At 30.7% G+C, this 6,410-nt stretch overlaps 1 long non-coding RNA gene across 1 annotated transcript; it reads left to right on the top strand.

Moving 5' to 3' along the window:
* The first annotated feature begins 1,538 nt into the window (after window positions 1-1,538).
* Window positions 1,539-6,183, top strand: LOC132057320 (uncharacterized). The gene is made up of 2 exons (XR_009415128.1): window positions 1,539-1,718; window positions 5,581-6,183. It is a non-coding gene; the product is annotated as an uncharacterized LOC132057320 (long non-coding RNA).
* Window positions 6,184-6,410: the final 227 nt, after the last annotated feature.

The following is a 6,410-nucleotide window of genomic DNA, read 5'->3' as shown; positions in this document are numbered from 1 at the left end:
ACAAACCCAACTACAAATAACCCTCTAATGGAGAACATTAAAAAATATTAACCATTCTAGAGTTCTAATGGAGAGAATTTAGGGGAAGAAGATAAAGAAATCTAGGAGAGAGAACTAGTACCGCATACAAAATCTTAACCTTCTAGGAGAGAGAATGTACAAAATCCCTATTTTAACTCAGTACTTTATGGGTCAAATATGCCAAATTTTTTTACCCAAAAGGTGGAAAAGGGCCATTTTGCGCCACATTCTTAAAACTTGGCTAATATATGCTAATTTTATGTACCAAATTGTACACTGTGCCAAATTGCCAGGGGATGTGAATTTGGTTTCAAACTGCTATTTCATGATCTAAGAGCAGAGTCCATCTAACAAAACATATATTGGGCTGAAAAAGTCGGCCACAGAAACAGAGAACTTTAAGGCTCAAGACCAATTTCAGTGGCGGTCATTTGCACTTTTGTTCCTATTTTGTGCTGGTCTTCAAGTTTTGCCGTTCAAGGCAATTAATTTTTTCGCATCATAATATCCCGGAAGTTATGCCCCGCGTCCTTAAAAAATTTATGCCCCTAGACGTAAGTTCGATTTTGAAAGACAGAAATTAAACAGTAGTCCAGTTGAAGGGTACAATTTCTTCGGGAATTATCATAGCAATAGCGCGGGCTAACCACTTTTTAGCTCTGTAACTAAAAAATAATACTATCATTGTGTTTTAAATTTCAGTGGTGAGAATTAATGAAGGGCATATCTGTTCAATTTCGAATGCGGGTATATCTGGCCCTTTCCGGCTTATTAATCAGCTAATTAAGTCCGGTTAAATTAAGGACATATTTGGACTAATTATTGAATAGTAAGGCAATATCTGTTCTAAACTGTTACTTTGTTAAGGAATGACATATCCGCTCAATTTTTGATACTATATGGACATATTTGGCCTTTTCCCGTATTATAAATAGAAAAATTAAATTATTTTATAAGCAACAAACTAGGAAAATATACATACAGTTCTACAAAACATAGAAGACAGGAAATTCAATTATGGAATCCTCGACTTACTATTCACTAATCCTAATTATCGTGTTAGTCTTACATGATATCTATTAAATTTTCTTTTTAACCGTATTAAGAAACCAAAAGTGAAAATCAATACTTATAGATAAACTTACAGAAATAGTTATAGCTTAGACGCTTCTAACGAGCCATAGCTATAGTTTAGCTAATTACGGCATGCAGCTACTAATTTCTTGTCATAGAATGTATTCTGTTGTATTCAATTCGGCTGTATTCAATTCACCGTATTCAATTCGGCTGTATTCAATTCATCGTATTCAATTCGACTGTATTCAATTCACTGCATTCAATTCGATTGTATTCGCTCGTAACTATTTTCACACTGTATTCAATACTCTTTTATATTATCTGCACCATGTAAAATTTCCATACTCATATGTCATTGTTACTCCCTTTATCTTGTAAATCACTGGTCCCTAAGCAAGTAACCGACTTATTCGGTTGAAGAAACAATTATTGAGATCAATTATTGCAAACAAGTGAACTGTATCGAATGGGACAATGAAACCCACTTTGAAAATGAACAATATAGTGACTTTAATTTATTTGGCAATATCATGAAGAAAAATAGATAATGATGAAATGAAACACAACAGAAAAAATCAATGAGCTCAAGTGCCTCTGCTACAAAATACACTTAAAATAAGGTAAATTTTCTTGTGTTTAAATCCCTCTTATTCTTCTCTAATTTTTTGTTTCCTTTTGGGTTAATAGCACTTTTGATCTCTCGATTATTGATAAATTCTGATTTTAGTTCTTGTCATATGCGGCTAAGCACATTTTACCTTTTAATTACTTGAAATGTGAACTTTTGATCCCTTTGCTTGTGAATAATCACAAGTTTTCTGAAAATTCTAAATATAACATATTTCCTACATAAAGGAACTAAAATCACACATTTTAATTATTGGACGGTTAAATGTGCTTAGTCGAATATCACACGGAACGAAATCAGAATTTACCCATAACTGAAGGACTAAAAGTGTCATTATCCCTTTCCTTTTCTTCTTTTCTTAATTTGTTTATACATGAATCCATCTATAGAGTTCAACTTTCCTTTTTGTGTTCTACTCCTTTAATTAAACTTGAAAAAAGAAACTATACTTTACTGTGAATTTGGTTTTCAAATTCCCAGGACAAAGATAAGATGCACTTTTGTGAGATGAAATTATTTAATTGAATACGTCTTATGTATTTTTTAAATTAAAAATGATCAACTTATTTAGTTAATGTTTGGGTAGCTAGTGACACAAAATCTGAATTTCTTCTGTTCTCTGCTAGAAAAAATATAGAGCCAAGTCGTTATTATTTAAATTAAGGTGCATAATTTAGATGTGTAGACTGACGTTCTTCAAAGAGAATCTGGTATTGTGGCCAAAAAAGAAAAGGATAAATTTTTTATTTTCATTTTTTCCCTTTATTTTATGTAATTTTTTTAAGGCCCTTCTGAAATGGATAATGAAAAGCGACTATTTAATTTAAGGCGCACATTTTATTCGTAATTAAATATTGATCGTTTGAGTCCATGTTTGGTTTTTGTCCAAAGATTGTTTTGATCTCTCCATATGGTTGCCTATTTTGAATGATATTGTTTTGATATGCAAAATCTCAATTTAGTTTTTTTTTTTTTTTAAGGATATAAGTAAATAAATAGATAAATAAATATTTTTTTTTGAAAAAACTTAAATTTTTAGATGAAGTGGTTTCAATATAGTGCCAGATTAGGCAGAAGCTTTGGGTTCAAGTCACACCTCAACTCATGAAAGAAATTAGGTCGTGTTTAAAATATAATTAAGTAAATAAAAGCGTAATATGAGATAATTGCTTCAATTCCTCATCGAGTCTGGTCCACTAGCAATTAAATTTGATTCGATTAAGGTTAGCCAGCAATTAATGAAGAAATTGCACGGTTTGTCCTTCAAATTGGCTGGTCTTTAATTTTTGTCTGTAGATTGAACTCATGTCTAGCGGGGCATAAGTTCTTTAAAAGCGCGGGACATAACATAATGTGTAGATATTAAGATGCGAAAATATAAATTTACGCTCCGCGAAAGAGTTATTTGTCTTGAGTGATAAAAATTAAAGATCAGCACAAAATAGGGACAAAGGTGCAAATGACCCTTTTTTAATAAGATTATAGATTGCAATTTTGTGAAGAAAAGAAGAAGCTCCACGCATAGTATTAATTTCTTTTCTTTTCGTGTTAGAACAAATATGTTATTCATCATCATTTTACCAATTCAGATAACAGATTTCTTTCAAAGAGCAAGAAATCCATCAGCCACATCGTTCTCGAACCCATACGGTCAATGAGACAAAAAAAATTATGTTAAATTGCATTATTCAACTATTGTCTTCTACTCAATATTTATCATTTCTTCCTTATCCAGAACAAATAATTCAAATCTGTTGGCCAACTACTAGTCTACTAAAACAATAAAATAAGCCAATGGTCATGTCTTTAGCTTTGGTTGTTTGATTTGATGACAAACTATACGAAAGTTATAGCGCCAAAATTATAATATAAAGATTAGTTGAATAATTTCGAGGAAAAAAGAAGATATAAATATGAAGAATATGAAAGCATTTTTTTTGCTTATTTTTATTTATTATCCATGGATTACTATTATTCGTATTTTGTTAGATGTGCAATCAAAAGTCTCATATTTCTAGTTAAATTGAAAAATAAAAAAATGCATATAAGGTGTAGAAATATTTTTAATGGTGCGAGACCTTTAGTGAAAACCGTACGGACTTGGCATAAAGCGGATAATATTATACTTTAAAATAGCATCCATTGGCCACTTGTCGGCACCATTTTTATAAATATAATCACTATTATGGAGTTTCAAATTTTATAGATAAAACTCCCGGACATTGTCCCGGTTTAGCCAAAAAGTGTGGCTAATTTGTAAATTTAATCCCTCTTTTATTTGTGAAAGACCTTTAGGAAAATCGTACGAATTTGGTCAAAAGCACACAATATAAGGTTTAGCTTGCTTAGTTGCTTAGCCAACTTATTCTTATTTCTGATTTTACCTCGCATAACTTAAGCATATACATTTATGCGGGAAAATAACAAGACAAAATTCTGTGATTAAATTAATCTGCTTAGTCCACCAACCAAACGGGCACTAATCCTGTATATAAATCTTTGACATATAGGTGGCTTTGTTCATTTATCCAAGCAAAAACCAAACTAAAAGTCAAAAAAAATTCTCCAAATCTTAATTAGGTATAAAATTGTTCTTTTATCCGTGCGAAATTTCCCTGATGATCACCACGACAACACAACAAAAAGTCAAAGTAAAAGTTAGAATATAAAGTGTAGGGATATTTTTAATGGTGCTAGATATTTAATGACAACTATTTGGACTTGACCTAAAGCACGCTAATTAGTGCTCACTGAGTAATATTCGACCTTATCTTTAAAAAATAGCTACTACTCCCTCCATTCCAAAATAAATGACTCTTTTAGCTCATGCACATCCCTTAAAAAATTGCTCACTTCTAGAAAATTAGGAGTATTTTTACCAACTTACCCCTAATTATATTTTAAGTTAACATTGGGTATTGAGTAGTAGTTAATTAAAACTTTAGTTGGATGAACAATTAACGAGGGGTATCATTAAACCTTCAACTAACAAAAATTTCAATTGTAAATCTAGATTATGAATGAAAATTTAATGGAGCTGTTAAATGTACGTTGCTGATAAAATTAAATTACCCATGCCCGAGCTCGATTAAACGAAACCATTGGCTGGATTGAACTTTTAATCCACTCCAATAAAATCATTAACTTTAAACATTTAGTACAAATCTGCCTTGTCATGATTTTTAATAAAATTCCTATTCAATTTATCTATCCATAATTCATTGCCAATAATTTAACAAATTAGCCAAAAATTTGTTTTGATATATGGGAGAAGAGTTATGCTAGTATGATACTATGTATAATGTGAATACCATTTCATTTGACATAAAATATTGTGCTTATATAATTAAATGTCTAGAAAAAAGAAAATGTAATTAATGAATCTTGATTACTTAAACAAGGGCAATTTTGGTAGAATCTGTCCAAAATATTCTTGAAATCCAAAAACGTCACTTATTTTGAAACAAAATAAAAAGCCTAAAAAGACACTTATTTTGGAATGGAGGGAGTATTATCGAGATTCAACTTTTTTTTAGATAAAACTCCTTGATATTATCTTGAAGTTTTAGCCGAAAAGTGGCTATTCGTGAGTTCCCACTTTTTAAAAATTGTCACAGACCTTATGAAAATCATGCGAAATTGACCCAAAGTGAATAATATTATATCATATTAAAAATAACTTTCGACTCACTTTGCCTAACATATTCTTATTTCACATGTTACCTCACATATAACTTATGCAGATAGTATTATTTATACGGAAAATAAACACAAGAGTTTTATATGGTGATTAAGTATGTTTATTCCACCAACCAAACAGGCTCTAATCTTGTTTATAAATCTTTGACATACAGGTAGCTTTGTTCATTTATCCAAGCAACAACTAAACTAAAGTCAACAACAAATTTCTCCAAATCCCAATTAGGTGGAAACTTGTTCTTTTCCTCCCTCCTAAATTTTCCAGATGATCACCATGGCAACAGAGCAAAAAGTCAGAGTAAAAGTTGAATCACCAACATCTGAATTTCTAGTTGAAGTTAAAGCAAGTGATAAAGTTGAAGATTTAATCAAGATTGTTAAACAAGCATGGGGAAGTGATTATATGTTGCTAAGGCACAATTCTGTTGAAATGAAAGTGGATGAGAACTTATCTACATATGATGTTAAAGATGGTTCTATTATCAAAGTCAATGTCTTTGCTGAAGCTCCTTGACAATTAATTTGTAAGTTTATGGATAATTGTTTGAGTTTTAGGGGTTTAATTTGTGGGATTTGAATAATATATATTGTTGTAAGATGGTTAAAACATTGTGATTTGAATTACTTGTGGGTTCAATGGGTTAAATTCATTGCTTTTGGCTCGATGTGTAGGTATGTAATGTAAGAAAAACTTATCTTGTGTATATATGTTTATTGGATTCATTATGAATCCACTATAAATCCTCAATTTGACTCTATATGTTGATAGAGAGTTTTATGCCGTGATCATGTTATATACATAGGCAAATCTGAGGTCTAAGTTTATGAATTCGTGATTTTAGTCTTTTGGAGTTATTGTTTTGAATTTATAATTTGTACAAATTAAATGAATTTTTAAGAATTTGGGTCAAAGCTATTAAGTTCGTTTTGTAAAGTGTAAATGTATCCATAGTTAAATGTTTGGTTTGGAATCCTTGGTATTGGT

This window comes from Lycium ferocissimum, chromosome 5, assembly GCF_029784015.1.
Source record: "Lycium ferocissimum isolate CSIRO_LF1 chromosome 5, AGI_CSIRO_Lferr_CH_V1, whole genome shotgun sequence".
NCBI classification, from domain to species: Eukaryota; Viridiplantae; Streptophyta; class Magnoliopsida; order Solanales; family Solanaceae; genus Lycium; species Lycium ferocissimum.
Note: the sequence above shows the minus strand (reverse complement) of the source record. Positions and strands in the feature narration are given on the sequence as shown.